At 40.9% G+C, this 16,467-nt stretch overlaps 2 long non-coding RNA genes across 3 annotated transcripts; one reads left to right on the top strand and one right to left on the bottom strand.

The window, feature by feature from the left end:
* Window positions 1-7,743: 7,743 nt before the first annotated feature.
* Window positions 7,744-13,718, top strand: LOC114141430 (uncharacterized). 2 transcript variants are annotated; one of them, XR_003594825.1, is made up of 4 exons: window positions 7,744-9,361; window positions 9,555-9,596; window positions 11,215-11,624; window positions 12,991-13,718. It is a non-coding gene; the product is annotated as an uncharacterized LOC114141430 (long non-coding RNA). The 2 variants fall into 2 exon arrangements; XR_003594826.1 differs by lacking the exon at window positions 12,991-13,718 and having other exon boundaries at window positions 7,749-9,361; window positions 11,215-11,400; window positions 11,500-11,934.
* On the bottom strand, window positions 13,591-14,923 carry LOC114141445 (uncharacterized). Its single transcript, XR_003594840.1, has 2 exons — window positions 14,468-14,923; window positions 13,591-14,431 (listed from the first exon to the last, which is right to left on the bottom strand). It is a non-coding gene; the product is annotated as an uncharacterized LOC114141445 (long non-coding RNA).
* Window positions 14,924-16,467: the final 1,544 nt, after the last annotated feature.

Raw genomic sequence — 16,467 nt, 5'->3', positions numbered from 1 at the left:
TGTTCTGGTTCTTTAGGTTCTGACGGGTCTGCGGTTCCTCTCCTGATCCATTCTGTCTGATATCAAACAACCCAGTGAATATCGACACACATTTATTTTAATGCTCCTATTAAACGTCACTGTGGTTGTTTAGTCTGTTTCTTCCCACCACCGTCTGTGTTTGACTTTAAGGACGGTGTTTTATCGGTGGACATTTTGAAAAGACGCGGGTTGATAGCAGCTCACTGCGGCTGCGCATCAACCGTCTCTAGGTAACCATGACAACAGCGTCAGTTCGTGGGGGCGGGGTTCTATTTAGCTCCTGCAACGACAATTTAACTGACCTTAATATTTCCTGTGTTTTGTTTTGGTCATTATTATTACACTTATTGTTAAGGTGTGTGTGATAGGTGCGTCTATCAGACATTATAGCGATACAGAATAAATCATGTCCTGTTTTGGTTCAATACAACAACCTGTCATTGTAGCCTAGCTTAAGCTAACCTGAATATTTACAACTCTCTAGTTGATACTCTGACTTTACTCACCTTCTGTCTTTCAGCCACTTTGAAAAGTTTTTCTTCGTCTCTCCAACATCTTTATCCTCCCCCTCTTCAGTTTTCTGCCCCAGAGTTTTTCTGCCATCTTTAGCTCCCTGTTGTCGAGGTTTTACTACAAATTAAAAAAAAACATCAAAAAAACGGGCCTCATCGCTTTGAAGGGCCGCTGCTCAAGCTGCCTGTATGGGCGAGACGCCTAGTCAGTGCTGTTCCTCTGTTATTGATCATTTCATACACAAACAGCTGTTAAATACACTGCTCAAAAAAATAAATGGAACACTTAAACAACACAATATAACTCCAAGTAAATCAAACTTCTGTGAAATCAAACTGTCTACTTAGGAAGCAACACTGATTGACAATCAATTTCACCTGCTGTTGTGCAAATGGAATAGACAACAGGTGGAAATTATTGGCAATTAGCAAGACACACTCAATAAAGGAGTGGTTCTGCAGTTGGGACCACAGACCACTTCTCAGTACCTATGCTGTCTGGCTGATGTTTTGGTCAGTTTTGAATATTGGTGGTGCTTTCACACTCGTGGTAGCATGAGACGGACTCCACAACCCACACAAGTGGCTCAGGTAGTGCAGCTCATCCAGGATGGCACATCAATGCGAGCTGTGGCAAGAAGGTTTGCTGTGTCTGTCAGCGTAGTGTCCAGAGGCTGGAGGCGCTACCAGGAGACAGGCCAGTACACCAGGAGACGTGGAGGAGGCCGTAGGAGGGCAACAACCCAGCAGCAGGACCACTACCTCCGCCTTTGTGCAAGAAGGAACAGGAGGAGCACTGCCAGAGCCCTGCAAAATGACCTCCAGCAGGCCACAAATGTGCATGTGTCTGCACAAACGGTTAGAAACCGACTCCATGAGGATGGTATGAGGGCCCGACGTCCACAGATTGGGGTTGTGCTCACAGCCCAACACCGTGCAGGACGCTTGGCATTTGCCAGAGAACACCAGGATTGGCAAATTCGCCACTGGCGCCTTGTGCTCTTCACAGATGAAAGCAGGTTCACACTGAGCACATGTGACAGACGTGACAGAGTCTGGAGACGCCGTGGAGAGCGGTCTGCTGCCTGCAACATCCTTCAGCGTGACCGGTTTGGCAGTGGGTCAGTAATGGTGTGGGGTGGCATTTCTTTGGAGGGCCGCACAGCCCTCCATGTGCTCACCAGAGGTAGCCTGACTGCCATTAGGTACCAAGATGAGATCCTCAGACCCCTTGTGAGACCATATGCTGGTGCGGTTGGCCCTGGGTCCCTCCTAATGCAGGACAATGCTAGACCTCATGTGGCTGGAGTGTGTCAGCAGTTCCTGCAAGATGAAGGCATTGAAGCTATGGACTGGCCAGCCCGTTCCCCAGACCTGAATCTGATTGAGCACATCTGGGACATCATGTCTCGCTCCATCCACCAACGTCACGTTGCACCACAGACTGTCCAGGAGTTGGCGGATGCTTTAGTCCAGGTCTGGGACTAAAGGTGGCGGATGGTCTCCTGAGACCATCCGCCACCTCATCAGGAGCATGCCCAGGCGTTGTAGGGAGGTCATACATTGGTTAATAAATTTGATTTCCATTGATGATTTTTGTGTGATTTTGTTATCAGCACATTCAACTTTGTACAGAACAAAGTATTCAATGAGAATATTTCTTTCATTCAGATCTAGGATGTGTTATTTGAGTGTTCCCTTTATTTTTTTGAGCAGTGTACATAAAATGCTGACTAGGAAAAAATATTCCCCCCCATTGTTTTTGCGCCCCCTGTAGTGCAGCGCCCCTACTCGTTGCATGCAGTGCATACCCACTTTTTGCGCCACTGAGTTCAGGGTGTGATTAAATCCAAGTTTTCTATCATTTTGTTAAGAGTCAGACTTGCATCCAGTCTGTCCATCTCCCTCTCCCTTCTTTCCTCATTCGTGAACAAGATCCCCAGATACTTTAACTCCTCTGCTTGGGGCAGGACACCCCACACCCCTGACATGGAAAAGGAACTCTACCCTTTCCGGCACAAAACCCTCGGATTTGGAGGCACTGAACTTCATCCCTGCCGCCTTGCACTGCAAACTGCTCCACTGCAACTCAACCTAACGTAAAAGTCTCTAGATTTTTGGGGCAGCCGGAGCCCCCACAGAGAACCAGTACAACTGATAAAGTTTACGCACCAGTTGCAGAAGATGTCGGTGCTTAGTTTAATACTAACTTTAATACTGTCAAGATTTGTGTTTTCTGTGCATTTATTTTTGAGTTTCTGTCTCTGAGTCTCCGTGTTGTCTTGTCTCCCCTTGATTGTTCCCAGGTGTGTCTCGTTTCTGTGATTACCCTTTGTGTATTTAACCCCACCTGTGTTCTTTGTTCCTTGTCTAAACAGTGTTGTCTGTCGCACGTCTGTGGCTCTAGTCTCTTCGTCCTTCATATCCCCAGTTGCTACCGGCGTTGAGCCTTTGCTTCCGCTCAGCCGTGCTGCCTGGTTGTGGATTGATTGGCTTGTGCTTCAGACTGTTTTGGATATTTCTCACCATTAAATCGTCATTTCATTTCAACTGCTGCGCTTCCCTCACCGCCTTCCACCACATCATGACAAATACAGTAATAAAGCCAATGACAGCACAAGAAAGGACAAACTAAACAAACATATTGAGAGAAAAGGCTAAGAATATAGTAGAAGTAATTATTTGACTGCAGAAATAAAAGCTAGCTTGACATCTTCATAAAGAGTCCAAGCTTTTGCATGTACTCCAAAGGGTTCAAGAACAGCTGCTGATTTCATTTGGGCTCACTTTTTCACCTTTTTTTTTTTTTTGGTGGTTCTGGTATGATCAGCGAAATAATGTAAATGATGGCTAAACCAAAGGCCATCCAATCATACTCACTGAACGAAAAGTCAAAGAATGTAGTAGAAGTAAATGAAGGCAACAAAAAATAACAAAACATCCGAAATAAGAAATAAATCGTGCACAGTTTTTCACAAAGGTTGACTAAATTTTTTCTTTTTCGGTAACTTTCCTTACCTTTGTATCTATAGTTCACCACCTTTGGTTTAGTTTGTTCAGTTCCAGACTTGAAATTGTTTTCCTGAAAGCTAAATCTCTCCTCTCCTTCTGCGTACTTATCGTAGAAGTAGATGAATCCTCTTCTCTTCATGTCTTCTACACAGCCCTCATCTGCATCAGTTACCATTCCATCTTCAATTTTATATACCGCTTGTCCACATATCACATATGTATAAAAATTGTACATCCGGAAATTTTGGATTTCACAGCAGATGACCGAGGATAGACAGAACAATTGGGTTCCCATTTCTAACGGAGCTTCAATGGTTGCACTGGGAGTCAGAAGCAGTCCGCCGTCTTCATCACTGAGCTGTCGATGCAGGTACATGCAGATCACATCTGTTGTGTCGAGGATGCAGATGTTCTCTATTCTACAAGAGCTGCAGCATTTCTCCAGAGAACTCGCTTGCTGAAGATGCCGTTCAAAGAGAGATGCTGTGGTGTCATTTGGTCTTGTGTTTTTCAAATTAATCAGGACGCCTATCTTTGTAGAGACCAGTTCATCTATCTCACAGTCTGCACAAGTCATAAACTGCTGCATTTTGCAGCTTACTTTGACAGCATTCATTTTTAACCAGACCAAAACAACATTCAATAAAAAAGAGATCTCAACCTTCCGACCTGGATTAACGGTATATAACGCTGCAAATTCAGTCTTTTTGCTCACAAACTTCATGCACTTTGTGATGTCAAACTGCTGAACACTGCATGACTTTCGGGTCCTTGGAAAATCTTCTTGCTCTGGGTCGTACCTGGAGGCACCAGATGGATATCTTGATGATGCTTCACAGGCCTGCTGAGCCAGATACTGAGCCATGTACTTCTTGATAACTTTCAGGTTCATAATGCTGTGCATTGTGACATTTGCCCATCTGAGGTTGAAATACTGGCAAACGTAAATGACTGGATCAAGATCACCGTTTGTTGGATGTTCCTGGTTCAGTGCATGGGGACTCGGCGTACTGGCTGTGCTTTCCCTGACTGTGTCTTCAGCCTCAGCGCCGGTGCTCTCACTGCTCGCTGTGGAGGTTTTTTCCAACAGATTGTCTGGCTGACTCGAAGGTGTCGACCCGCCACAATATCTATTCATCGTCCACATATCAGCTGCATTTTCAGGGCCACAGCTCCTCTCCTGAGAGCTACCTGTGAGCTCATCTCTGAGTCCGTCCTGACCTTCCGAAAACTTCTCATAGACGTACATGAACCCGTTCTGCCAAATGTCGAACACACTGTTTGCTTCTGGGGTTGTGACCTTGTCATTTACAGCCTTAAACAGCAGGTCTTCATACACCAGATAGGTGTAAAAACCGTCAGCCTGAGAACTCAGCTTGTCCAGACAAATGACTGACGATAGACGGTACAACTGAGTTCCAGTTTTTATGGGGATGCTAATGGTTGTACTAGGAATCACGGTGTGTGGTGAGTCCGCCCAACCGCCGAACCATGGCAGATGCAAGGTTATCACGTCAGTGTCATGGAGGAAGACGTTTGTCGCTGAGCTGGATGAGGACAGAGAACAATCCTTTCCTGAAGCCAAATAAATCCAGTTGTTCAGGAGAGAAGCGGTGGTGTCCACAGGATTTGTGACTCGCAGGGTGATGATGGGACCAAAATCCAAGATGGCTGGCATTTCAGCACTTTCTTCGCAGCTGTTATTACTGTATAAGATGCACGCGGTTTCAATCCCTCTCTGATTCAACAGGTCTAACATAACCCTCAGAAAGTCTTTTAACTTGTTCCTGTTTCCTGAGCCCATATTTGGTTCATTCTCACTAATCTCTGTCAGAACTGCTTTGATTTCCTCTGAGATAAAAAGTTTCCCTAAATTGTCCATGCCTGTATGGAGAAAACTGGCGCGTGATGGAGTTGCTGAAAAAGCTCCAGAGATCTTCTCAGGATCCTCATCCACAAACTTTCTGGCTTCCCTGAGGTTCAGGATGCTGTGGATGGCGGCATTCATCCAGCTGTTGTCGAACGAGTTGGAAAACTTGTCTTGGTAGCAACGATCTGCCAAATGTTCCTCAGCCAGATCTGAGCTGACCAAAACACTCGCTGCTTCACAGTTACTGGTTTCCATTAAATCTCCCGTCGTTCCCACGTTGCAGCTGCTGTCCGCAGTGCCATGTTCGTTCTTCGTTGTGCTAATTTCTTTAGCACAAACTTCATCTTCAGGATGTTCTTCAAATCCAGAACATCCGTTTCTGTTCCCAAAGGTGGAAGGGATGGGTTCGCTGCTCTTACTTATATTATGCTCTTCAACAGAAGAGTCAGCAGGAACAGTGAAAGCCAAGCAGTCTTCTGGCGTTTCCATTTTACTGCTGTTCTCCTCTAAATCAGCATCAGCAGCGTACCAGCTGCTGAACTTCTTCACTGCAGTAGTAATTATATATCCAAGTCCGAAACCAATGTGGAAGAACATGATGTGGTATTTCTGAAGTGATCCTTAGAAATACTAGAAATTCCTGAGAATTTGTTTCTCTTTCGAAGTCTCTTTCCTAATTGTACGAAGCGATTCGTCACAATGCCGACCTGATCCAACCGATTTGAGATGCAGAGTGAAGGAGAAGTTCTGCCTGCCAGTCATATAGAGCCTCTGTGACTGATGATGTCATCAGCCTCTGTGACTGATGATGTCACAGAGGCTGATGACATCATCAGTCAGCTCACTCTTTTGAAAAACGTCTATTTTTCTATATTAGATGTTTTATTGACAGTAAAAGGTTTTGATATGAAGCTGAATGTTTATTTTTCCTGAACATCAACACTTTCCTGCTTTATCGGTTTATTGAAAATAAAACCTGGATGTTAAAGACATGGAGGAAGAGATGAAAACTGAAAAAATGTATTTTAAACACAACCAGACTTTAAACAGTTATCAGTAAAATAGTTGATGGAAGATGAGAAAATATCACAAATTTGTTCACAGATTGGAGTTGAATAATTAAAGTATTCAATTATACAGATTATTTTATTTCACAAAATATTTGAAATAAAGAAAGTTTTTAATATACAATGTAGCTTAGTTTACTTTTGTTTTATTAGATTTTTTTCTTACATTATTTATAGGCTTTAACTTAATCAAGATTTAATATTTTTGTTAAATTCAATTTCATTTTATTTTACACATCTTATTCCCTAGGATTTTAAATAATTGATATATTACAGTTAATTTGGTTGGATTTAAAAATATTTTCACTCTAAGTTTTTTAGATTAATTTTATTGTAATGTTAAAATATGCAATATTACAATTTTCTTTTCTTGCTTTTTTATTTTATTATACAATCAGATTATGTTGCTGCATCTTTATGATTTTCTGTACATGTAGAAATTATTAAAATACGAAGTGAAAAATAGAAAAATTACAGAAACATGTTTGGGTCAGACAGTAAAGAAATAACGAACCGCTAATTTAGAGATAATTATTTATGAAAAATATTTTTTAATGGAATGAAACTTCATGTTTTATTCCATTTTTACTGTTAATAGAAAAATGATTTCTATTTGAAAAGTTGTTGTTGTTCCTCGGAGTCACCAGCAGGTGGCAGCAGCGCCTCCTCTCAGCTGTCCGGAAGTCTGGACCAGACTCCGCTGTTTTTTTTTTTTTTCTTTTTTTTTTTTTTTTTTTATTAAACAAACAGTATACAAAGACTTGTTGAGGTATACGAACATTGCAACATAGGTAGAAAAAATAAACAAAAAACATGGAGCTAAGACTAAAGACAAGCACAAACAGTAAGGCAAATGAATAATAATAGAGCAAGATTTTAAAACAAAAGAAAAGTAGAGATACTGGCAGTTACTTTTTTTGCAGAAATAGATTTCAAATGTTTCAATGAGGTATAATACAATTTAAATTGGTTAAGAAAAAAATCAAAACAAGGTGTAGAACCTCTGCATTTACAGCAGAGTATATGATATTTAACAAGCAAGAAGACAATATTTACCATGTCAGATATTTGACTATTAAGGCCATCAACATAGTATAATATGTGGGTGATGGTTATCTCTGGGATGTCTTCAATTTTAAGGGACAACCAGTTTTTAATGTCTCTCCATAGTTTAAAAGAAAAGGGACAGGAAAAAAAAAGATGATTAATGATTCTTCTGGAATCATGACCCCAGCTGAATGCGACGAACCATGACTAAAATAAATTTGATCACCCCATTGAAGTTTCCAGAATTTGGCCTCCTCACTTGATGAGTGAGTTTCCTGCAGAAAAAAACAATTAGCCTTTTGCTCCTTGCAATAAAGAAAAGTAGCCTTATGTTTGACTTTATTTTTTAAACCCCTAGTATTAAGTGAAAGTAAAGATAACATGAAATAAACACAGTAGTTGTGCAAAAACTAAACTCAGGACCGATGAGCAGGAATGAGAGAACAGCCAATAACAGCTATATGAAATAGTGCAATAGCCCTTTAAACAAATACAGACATAATATACCGTACCAGTGGGAGTAAAGGAACATGGCGGTGTAATTAGTCAGGGTCCACTCTTCGATTATCGATCAGGGCGAAACCTTCCTTCAGGTATGCGCGTTTGCCTCTCTCTGCTCCCTGAACCAGGGGCCACAGTTTGGCCCTGGGATCCTGGCTCCCTGAACCAGGGGCCACAGTTTGGCCCTGGGATCCTGGCTCCCTGAACCAGGGGCCACAGTTTGGCCCTGGGATCCTGGCTCCCTGAACCAGGGGCCACAGTTTGGCCCTGGGAGCCTGTCCTCCTTAGAAAAGTCCTCCTTGAAGCTGATGTGCATTTCTTTACAACCTTTAGCCTCTTTGGATTTCCTCCAGACCTCATCCCGCAGGGTTCGCATCCCGAACTGAATGATGAGGCTCTGGGTCGGTTGTTGGCCGAAGCGGCTCCAGCTTTGTTCCCCAATCTGTGAACGGTGTCGACTGTATCTCGCAGCCGATCCACGGAGACAGGAATGATCCTAGTGAGGATCCCGATGATGGATTCCCGTACGTCCTCGTCGTCTTTCCCGGGCAGTCTGGTCCGGTCCAGTCCGGTCACCCTCAGGTTCCAGCGTCTCTTGTAACGAGCCTGGTCTTCACAGGATCCTCAGCGCTGCGTTTTCTTTTTTGAGAAGGTTAACCGTAGCTTGGAGCTCTGATATGCCTTTCTTATTTACCTCAATGGCGACAGGATTAGCTTCTATGCGTTTGTCAATGCTTTTTAAAATTTCAGTCTGATTGTCCATCTTTGTGTTAAGTTCTCCTATCGCACGGAGGATGGCGTTCGCTGTGTCCTCGTTACATTCAGACTCTTGTAGCTTCATTTTCTTCTTGCTTTTGTTTTTAATAGGTGTGTGATCCCAGTTCACCTTCTGTTCTTTACCAGAAGGATCAGACGTGGCCCCGACCAACTCAATGTCTTCAATAATATCTTCGTCTCAAGCCTCTTGGAGAGCCGACCGGTTGTAGTCTGACATGCTGACCTCCGTAGATAAATTCCCAGACGGCAAAAATGAATAAGAAGGCTGAAATGGTTTCAAAAAGTTGTTAAACTAAGAATAAAAAAACCTACGATGTTTTAAAACAGGGGCTAAAGCACAAAATTTGGATTAAATCTAGGCTAAACAATAACTGTATACTAGAGCCTGCAAAAACAACAGCTCTCACTCCGCCATCTTGGGACCTCTCTCAGACTCCGCTGTTTCTCCCAGTAAACCGGTTCGTCTCCCAGTTTTCTTCCAGTTAACTGAGTCGAAAGGCGGCTTGAAGCGGGGACAGCTCGCCGGGATGGAAGAGTATCAGCACGGCAGCGAGGTTGGTGTCGGAGCCGGTAGTTTACTTTGGTTTGCGGATGTTAGAAGGGAGGAGTTAGCTGGAAGCTAACCGGCTAACATAGCCGCTCCCAGCAGCGCCAGTAAGGTTTTACTGGAAGTATCTGATTTTTTCCAGCTGTTGTCCGACTGCTCGGCCTGTTGGTTTACTGCTGATGTTCTGGGATGTTTTTCAGGGTTCATTCAACTCAGAGGAGGCGGAGAACGTCGTCAAAGAGGTAAAAACAACTTATTTCCGTTAATCTGCTTAGAAACGGCCTCAGAAGCTTATTTAACTATTTTATCAACTTTTTCATGCGATTTATGAGAATCTTCACAAACCTGACTTTTATAGAAGTGTGAGAAGAAAAAACAAGGAGCTTACATGAGGATAAAAACTGAACTGTTACTACACTACCCAGAATGCAGTGGAGGTTCTTTCTTTAACAGGGTTAGAGAAACGGGTCAATCCTGAAATAAAACATGTTAGAGGGCACAAAAGACATGAAGTTGGGAATGAAGGTTCACGTTTCAGCAGAACAACAACCCTAAACATAAAGCCAGAGGTATGGAATGGTTTAGATCAAAGCATATTATTCAGTGAGAATGGCCTACTCAAAGTACAGACAGAAATCTAACTCAGGATATGAAAATTAATACAACAGAAAATGAGTTATTTCACAAAGAATGGACAAAAATATCAGTCTCCATTTGTGTAAATTTGTACAATTATAATTCATTATAATTAGATACTGCAGGTTCTAATATCTCAGAGGGCCTGACAACAAATGCATGCAAACATTTTAAAATATTTTTTTCATGTAAATTTGAAAATCAAATTTTCTTTCCACTTCACACTTACACAGTATTGTGTGATGGATGGTCACTTAAAAGCTCAATAAATTAGATTTAGGTTTTTAGTAGCAGCTTGACAAATTTCTAAAATTCCCAAGAGTTTTGCTTAAGTGACATTGTATACAGGAAATTCCACAAGCCCAACACAAAATTTTAGTAAAAACTATTGTAGCTTCACATTGTTACTGATCAGGTGGACAAACTGCAACATCAACACACAAAACAGCAGTTAGAGCCTTTTCCCCCTGAAACCCTCTGTGGTGCAGAGAGTTCTGGGCTCAGTGGAGCAGAGACAGGAGAAGAGACAGGATGCAGAGACAGGATGCAGAGTGGCAGCAGTTTGCAGGACAGGGGGACACAGTCGACACAAAGAGACTCTTATGATTCCTGCAAAGTCGTCCTCAATAAATCTGCTGTGTATCATGTCAGGGGACGTTTTTCAGAAGGACAGATGTTACCAGCAGAATGTCTGGACATCATCTCAGTCTGAGTTTAAATTCTTTTAAATAGTAACATACATTCAAATTCGAGTTTATAAGAAATGCCTCACTGGTCATCACCTTTCTCACAAATGTACTTGAAAAGAGGAAATGCAATATTTTTGACATAGAAATTCTACCGTCGTCTCTATAACTGTGGAGAAAGACATCAGAATCTTCTATTGATTCCTAATCAATTTGCACATAAGAATGTTTTTACCTGAAGATTTTAATAGCTAATTTCAAAAACAGTTTTTCTGGAGTAATCATAACCAGCTAGAACCCCAAGCTGGGTAGAAATTGAACTTGCAAAAGTCGATGATGTCATGGGTGGAGTATTCCTGCGCCTGCTTTTCTTGCAGCCTCCGTAAACTCCCTCCTTGATAAACCAGGAACAGCCTGATCTAATCTCGTGTACCTAAAATGCCAGGAATTAAAAGTAGATGTGGTGTTGTAGTGAAATCTAGGGTCAAATTTTCAGGGCAGACACAGCAGATCTTTCGCATCTCTTCTCTCTCCTCAGCCCCATCACCACCGCCGCACTGGGAGGGGAGTGCATCCCAGTTAGAGCATCTATTTACATCCACTCACTGCTTCGCTCAGCTGTCTGCGCCTCCCTTCCCTTCTCACACAAAGTAGTGGGCCGGTGTCGAGTGCTGCTTTCAAGTGCCAGTCCTGCCCAGGGGCTCAACTACATACTTTCTGAGGTGTATGTGCACATGTCATCGGTGTCTCCCCCCCATTCCCCAATGACATAAACTTGTACAATCCATCCATCCATATTCTTCCTCTTATCTGGGGTCGGCAGCTTCAGAAGGGAGGCCCAGTCTTCCCTCCCCAGCCTCTTGTTCCAGCTCCTCCAGATGAATCCTGAGGCGTCCCAGGCCAGCAGAGAGACATCGTCCCTCCAGCATGTCCTGGGTCTTCCTCCTGGTAAACTTGTACAACTCATTTTTAATTAAAGTATCAATAATACTAAATGTACATATATGTGAATAAATTGCTGCCTACAGGGCAATTAAAAAACAATGAAACAAAAAACTGCAATATTGCATCATTTAATATATTTGAGCCAAAGAGCCTCGTCTGTTATCCTGTCTAGAACCTCCTGTGTCTGCAGGTCTGAGGCTCTTTGTTAGCATGTTTTCTATCATTCTTATAGCTTGATGGGAAACCTGGTCCAAACTGGCAACCCACATTAATAAAATGGTGAAATAATATTGACCACAAAACACTGAATTATAAAAGATATCAACATTTTTCCTACACAATCCTAACTAATGATCTCTTCACAATATTTATTGATTTACTATTAATCTATTTGTTTCACTCTCAACTCTTTATTTCTCCATTTTAGAAGGGGATAAATTTTTTGGCAATATGGATTTTGTTCCTGCCGATATCTGCATACCCTCTCTATTTTCCTCAAATATCATCCTATTGATATGAAACTCATACCAGTAGCTAAGAGGATGAGTGTAATTATGTAGAAAAGCTAAAATCCCTCTTAGCTCTTTATTTCTCCATTTTAGCAGGGGATGCAATTTTTGGCAAAGCCTATTATTAGCCTGCCAATATCTGCATGCCCTCTCTATTTTCCCAAATATTATCCTATTGATATGAAACTTATTCCAGCAGTTCATAGAACAAGTGTGATTATGTAGAAAAAGTTATTCCACTCTTAACTCTTTATTTCTCCATTTTAGCAGGGGATGCATTTTACGGCAAGGCCTGTCATTAGCCTGCCAATATTTGCATGCCCTCTCTATTTTTCTCAAATATCATCCTATTGATATAAAACTCATACCAGCAGTTATGGGAACAAATGTGATTATGTAGAAAATTTAATTTTTTTATTATCGCTATTGCAAGGATACTGAAGGAAATAAATCTGACAATGCAACCTTGGTAAATGTAAAGCATGCACAAACAATTTTTATTTTGGTTTAACATAAAAATTAAATCACTTTTTTATTCATAATAAAAATCATAATAAAATCAATAAACACCCAAGGCAGGTAAGTGGGAAGTTGCTTAAGTTTTTTTTTAAGTACAGTCGTAAAACATTAAACACAGATGCTTATGGTGCTAGAATTTTTTTACCTCCATACATGTCAGGAACATGCTGTCATCTCCTCAAATAAAGTTCTACCAATCATATATTGATGATTAAGAAGAAGCTTTATGTTGACAAAACCCAATATCACCTTCAGTAAACAGATGAGGAACTAAAAAAACGTTCTTTATGTTGAATATTCTTTATGTTGTTATTTGACCATTTTGTATTATTTATTTACAGATCACATGTGACAGATGCAACTGGTGGTACCACCAAGGCTGCGTTAAGTTCCCACAAACCGACACAGACTGCTGCTGTGCAATGTGTTTATAGATTTTATGTTTGTACCAATTGTTCGTTACTCTAGCAATAGTCAGCCCCGCCCACTTCTCACAACTCCTCTGAGCTGACTACTGACCAGTTCTCTGTCTAACAGGTCCGGAATATCTCTAAGACCTGGGTCTTACCCTACAGGAGGTCTATGAGAGATAATCTGTTTAAACTGGTGGTGAGAGAGGCTCGTCTAGCTCTAACTACCTTCGATCCAGAAGTTATGACCCTCTACAGTTAAGGAACAGTCAACTGAGTAGCCCTCACAGCTGCGTAGTCCCAATAACCACTTCTGTTAACGGTAGCCCTCTCTCTTAAATAACCTGCACTTGGAAACAGCTAGATTAGATTTAGTGACTTAGATTCAAGTCCCAGGGTCGTTATTTTTACTCTCACTAAAGGAAAGTCCGAAGCCACCACATTACTGGAATCATGTACACTGATTTTACTTTAATTGGAGAAACTAAAACAATCAATGACTCAATTAATTTCAATGTCCACCAACCTCTATAAAATTTTATAAAGATATATTTATTAAGCAGCAAGTGACATACAGATTAATTATCAAAAATTACAATACTAAATCAAAATAACCCAACCACATTATCCTAACTTCCTTCCCTGACCTGTGTCACTAATAAACTGAGAGAGGCTTTTGGGGAGCAATTCGACTCATACCCAGATGGCAGTTGATCTTGGCAACAAACGTCTTTAATTCCTTGGTTCAGAATCTTTGTCTTTGTGTGGAAAAATCCTCATTAGAATAGAAGCAAAGCAGAATTGGTCCTTGTCCTTCAAACATCCAATTCTTCATCCCTCCTGGGATCTTTGTCTTTTCTCCAAGTCTGTTGCGGTTGGTTTGAGATCGTTGGGTTGAGGCAGAGTCGGCGGTGGAATCAGGAGCCAGGGCTGGGGCTGAAGGATCTTGTCCCTTCTTAGCGGCGCGAAGTCTCAATTTCCCCGTGGCTCCAGGGTGCGGTCCTCTGCTGATGTTTCCTCTGCGTCCTCTTGTTGAGTCGTCTTGGCACCGGGGACTAAGAACGCTCTCTTCCTCCTTCTGCCGTCTTTTATACTATCTCAGCCCATGGTTGTGTATGAGGGAGACGGTGTACGTGACTTCTCGCATGTTCGATGAGTCGGTGGAAAGTCCCACCCTTTCCCAACCATCAGCCCTTGTATGACTCACAGCGCTAACCTCATGTGAACTTCCCCTTTTCTGTAGGGCCATCTGTTTGTACTTCCTTGCAAGTCCCTTGAGTCTCTGCTTCTGCTCAGCTCGCCCATTATGACACAGCCTGAGAATAGGGCCTCACCCATCACTTTAATTCCATCTGTTTAGATCATTACATTTCTGTTTCTGTTAATTCATTCTAAATCACTTTAACACAATCATCTTTTACATTCATCATATGTTTGGGTCAACACATTTAAATCAACACATCCCTATAATCCATTATTACTTATCAATCATGGATGTTAATCTCATACATAATTATCAACCATAATCATCATGTTTTTATCAGCCTTACAGATTAAAATACAAGAGTATATGTCAGAAAATCATTCAGTGTTTATATGTGCACATATATATTCATTTATAATTATACTTAAATCAATTCATAGATTACTTATTTCCCTCAGGCCTTTATCTTCTGGTTTCTGCGTGTACCTGGAAAGATCTCACAACCCCATGCCAGTTTTCACGACACAATCTAATTCTTTAATGACTGCAGTTCAGTGGATTTGCAGTTTAAACATGTGGCATAAATTTCCTTGACGTAATTGGTTTTCCAAAAAATTTTGTTATGAATATTCTTTGTTGAAATTAATAAAAAAGTGATTTAATTTTTATGTTAAACCAAAATAAAAATTGTTTGTGCATGCTTTACATTTACCAAGGTTGCATTGTCAGATTTATTTCCTTCAGTATCCTTGCAATAGCGATAATAAAAAAAATTAAATTTTCTACATAATCACATTTGTTCCCATAACTGCTGGTATGAGTTTTATATCAATAGGATAACATTTGAGGGAAATAGAGAGGGCATGCAAATATTGGCAGGAACAAAATCCATACTGCCAAAAAATGTATCCCCCTGCTAACATGGAGAAATAAATAGTTAAGAGGGATTTTACCTTTTCTACATAATCAGAGTAGTTCTATAACTGCTGGTATGAGTTTTATATCAATAGGATGATATTTGAGAAAAATAGAGAGGGCATGCAAATATTGGCAGGCTAATGATAGGCCTTGCCGTAAAATGCATCCCCTGCTAACATGGAGAAATAAAGGGTTAAGAGTGAAATAACTTTTTCTACATAATCACACTTGTTCTATGAACTGCTGGAATAAGTTTCATATCAATAGGATAATTTTTGGGAAAATAGAGAGGGCATGCAAATATTGGCAGGCTAATAATAGGCTTTGCCAAAAAATGCATCCCCTGCTAACATGGAGAAATAAAGAGTTAAGAGGGATTTTACCTTTTCTACGTAATGACACTTGTTCTCTGAGCTACTTCTGTAAGTTTCATATCAACAGGACAATAGACAGGGGATACAAATATTGGCTGGCTCAGAAATTAAAATGCATCCCCCCTACATTAATAGACTAGACAGTAAAGGATGATATAAAATATTCTACATAACAGGCTTCTCCTTTGTAATGCTTTAAGCCATTGTGTTAAAAGAAAAATCGGGGAATTTCAAACCATCTGCGGAGAACATTTTCATCAGACACTGAAAAACGTTCGACTCATATGTTTCAATAAAGGTATAAAAAACGTATTATTTCAATTAATCCACGAAATAAAATCCACCGTTTTATGGCTTCCATGGTTAAGAAACGTGATAATGTTACGAATATCTTTAAAAGTTTCCTCTTCGGTCAGATTTCAGTCCGTTTTCTCATCAGTATGCGAGAGTTTAGAGCGATGCGCGCTCCCGCGACAGGGCATGCAATTCTCGGCAGGCATGCGTTTCTCGGCATAACACCGGACCCATCACTACTGGCAACCCACATTAATAAAATGGTGAAATAATATTGACCACAAAACACTGAATTATAAAAGATATCAACATTTTTCCTACACAATCCTAACTAATGATCTCTTCACAATATTTATTGATTTACTATTAATCTATTTGTATGATTTGTTCGATAAATTGCCATCTATATTATTTTTGGGTCTCAGGAAATGACTGAGGGATGAAGAGACTGATGTTCTGGTTCTTTAGGTTCTGACGGGTCTGCGGTTCCTCTCCTGATCCATTCTGTCTGATATCAAACAACCCAGTGAATATCGACACACATTTATTTTAATGCTCCTATTAAACGTCACTGTGGTTGTTTAGTCTGTTTCTTCCCACCACCGTCTGTGTTTGACT

Source organism: Xiphophorus couchianus, unplaced genomic scaffold, assembly GCF_001444195.1.
Source record: "Xiphophorus couchianus unplaced genomic scaffold, X_couchianus-1.0 Scaffold1000102, whole genome shotgun sequence".
In the NCBI taxonomy this organism is placed as follows: domain Eukaryota; kingdom Metazoa; phylum Chordata; class Actinopteri; order Cyprinodontiformes; family Poeciliidae; genus Xiphophorus; species Xiphophorus couchianus.
Note: the sequence above shows the minus strand (reverse complement) of the source record. Positions and strands in the feature narration are given on the sequence as shown.